Source organism: Pseudophryne corroboree, unplaced genomic scaffold (genome assembly GCF_028390025.1).
Source record: "Pseudophryne corroboree isolate aPseCor3 unplaced genomic scaffold, aPseCor3.hap2 scaffold_449, whole genome shotgun sequence".
In the NCBI taxonomy this organism is placed as follows: domain Eukaryota; kingdom Metazoa; phylum Chordata; class Amphibia; order Anura; family Myobatrachidae; genus Pseudophryne; species Pseudophryne corroboree.
Window position 1 is genome coordinate 280127 of NW_026970071.1, and position 3035 is coordinate 283161.

Consider the following 3035-nt stretch of genomic DNA (forward strand, 5'->3'; position numbering starts at 1 on the left):
AGTGATGTAATTGACCTTGTGATCAGATTTTGGTGATCTTTAAGTAGACAAGTCAAAATTTCAAACCCCCTCTTATGGTGTAGGGTACCTAGCCTTCTCTGACGTAATCAGAGTTAGATTTAATTAAGGTGCGCAAGGGCATAGAAGGGAGCGGTTTAAGAAAAGAGAAGTGGAAACAGACAGCAAACTAGGCTGGAGAGAGACCTGAGACAAAGAGATCTGAATTATACGAGAGCCGACCAGGGGAAACACAAATTATGCAGTCAAGTTTCCCACATTTGGGGAAATCGCAGGAGCAGCACACCCAGAGTGCAATGGGTGAGCCTTTCCCTGGGAGAAGCACCTTCATGATCATAGTATCTCACCTGGCAGGTAAGTAGGAGTTGGGCTAGTGCTGGGGAGGGTCGCTGCTCGGGTACCCCCCTGTCAAGTGAAGGAGATCCAACTGAGGCAGCACAAGGGAACTCTCGAAAGAAGAACAAGGCTAGAGGAAGATCTGAGACAAAGAAATCTGACTTTTACCAGAGCTGACCAGAGGAAAGCACAAACACAGTCCCCCACTACCACCAGGAAACATTAACGCCACTGCATCCTTGCTGCTTTCTCATGTGGAAGTCTATTTAATGTGAAAACAAGGTGATATCTAATTAGCACACAAAAAAGAAAATTAAGTGAATTTTTGAAAGAAAACAATACTGTCAATATACTATTAAAACAAATTAAAATGGTAAAAGTTATTGTACTTTAAGTAAAAATAAAAGAGCAAAAATATCAATCCCAGTTTTGGATTACTTTAATTAACAAAAAAAATGCATATAGCAGAGGATAGTTTCAATCTTTCTACCTCTGGGTTATGGGCCCAGCATGCTTCCATTGCAGTACTCTGCTGCACATGTAAGTGCAAGAGATCCTGAAGCACTCACTCATCATGGGAAAGTACCAATGTGTTTCTTCATTGGTTGATGGCAGAAACATCTTACAAAAACACTCCAGATTATTGACTTTTTAAAGTTTTTCTAGGAAACGTTCTAGATGATTGTTTATTAGCCTTTGTCAGTATGTAATTTTGCAAAGTGTCGCTGTGGCGCAATCAGTTAGTGTGTATGGCTATTAACCAAAAGGTTGGTGGTTCAATCCCACCCAGGGATGTAATTGACTTTGTTATCAGATTTTGGTGATCTTTAAGTAGACAAGTCAAAATTTCAAACCCCCTGTTATGGTGTTAGGTATTTAGACTTCTCTGATGTAATCAGAGTTAGATTTGATTCAGTGATTTTATAAAAACAGCTAGGAAGCACAATTTAGCAGTGGGTTGCAGAGAAAAAGAAATATGCTGGCAAAAAAATCCAATTGAGTGATTAAACAGCTCTTGGATGGTTTTTCACCTATTACTAAATTAAACTTGCTTCATTGGAAAGGCAGCAAGATGCATCCTCATTTCAATATCTACTGAAATAATACAGGTTGACACCAGGAAACATTAACGCCACTGCATCCTTGCTGCTTTCTCATGTGGAAGTCTGTTTAATGTGAAAACAAGGTGATATCTAATTAGCACACAGGTAAGGAATTAAGAAAATCTTTATTAAAGGGTGAAGATGTTTCTCACAAAATCGTTGCCCCAATGCATCATTGAAATTCAAGCTGGAAAGATGATTTTAATATATCACTTGTACATTTTGTATTGCTCTTCTGGTGACAATGTAGTTTGTTTTTGTCAATTACCATTTTAATAATCGGGTAAAGAAAATTAATTGGATTTTTGAAAGAAAACAATACTGTCAATATACTATTAAAACAAATTAAAATGGTAAAAGTTATTGTACTTTAAGTAAAAATAAAAGAGCAAAAATATCAATCCCAGTTTTGGATTACTTTAATTAACAAAAAAAAATGCATATAGCAGAGGATAGTTTCAATCTGCCTACCTCTGGGTTATGGACCCAGCATGCTTCCATTACAGTACTCTGCTGCACATGTAAGTGCAAGAGGTCCTGAAGCACTCACTTATCATGGGAAAGTTCCAATGTTTTTCTTCATTGGTTGATGGAAGAAACATCTTACAAAAACTCTCCACATTATTGACTTTTTAAAATGTTTCTAGGAAACGTTCTAGATGAATGCTTATTAGCCTTTGTCAGTATGTACTTTTGCAAAGTGTCGCTGTGGCGCAATCAGTCTGTGTGTATGGTTATTAACCAAAAGGTTGGTGGTTCAATCCCACCCAGGGACTTAATTGACCTTGTTATCAGATTTTGGTGATCTTTAAGTAGACAAGTCAAAATTTCAAACCCCCTGTTATGGTGTAGGGTACCTGGCCTTCTCTGATGTAATCAGAGTTAGATTTGATTTAGTGATTTTATAAAAACAGCTAGGAAGCACAATTTAGCAGTGAGTTGCAGAGAAAAAGAAATATGCTGGCAAAAAAATCCAATTGAGTGATTAAACAGCTCTTCATTTTCTGGCTTTATTTTTATGCTAACAAATTTGTTCTCTGAAAAGTGTCCACAAAGCCAAGTCTCTGATTAACATCTTTGTAGGGATGGTTTTTCACCTATTACTAAATTAAACTTGCTTCATTGGAAAGGCAGCAAGATGCATCCTCATTTCAATGTCTACTGAAATAATACAGGTTGACACCAGGAAACATTAACGCCACTGCATCCTTGCTGCTTTCGCATGTGGAAGTCTGTTTAATGTGAAAACAAGGTGATATCTAATTAGCACACAGGTAAGGAATTAAGAAAATCTTTATTTAAGGGTGAAGGTGTTTCTCACAAAATCGTTGCCCCAATGCATCATTGAAATTCAAGCTGGAAAGATGATTTTAATATATCACTTGTACATTTTGTATTGCTCTTCTGGTGACAATGTAGTTTGTTTTTGTCAATTACCATTATAATAATAGGGTAAAGAAAATTAAGTGGATTTTTGAAAGAAAACAATACTGTCAATATACTATTAAAACAAATTAAAATGGTAAAAGTTATTGTACTTTAAGTAAAAATAAAAGAGCAAAAATATCAATCCCAGTT

General features: G+C 36.3%; 1 non-coding gene across 1 annotated transcript; it reads right to left on the reverse strand.

Annotated features, from left to right (window-relative positions):
• Window positions 1-217: 217 nt before the first annotated feature.
• Window positions 218-380, reverse strand: LOC135026727 (U1 spliceosomal RNA). Its single transcript, XR_010223315.1, has one exon. It is a non-coding gene; the product is annotated as a U1 spliceosomal RNA (small nuclear RNA).
• Between the last annotated feature and the right edge of the window lie 2655 nt (window positions 381-3035).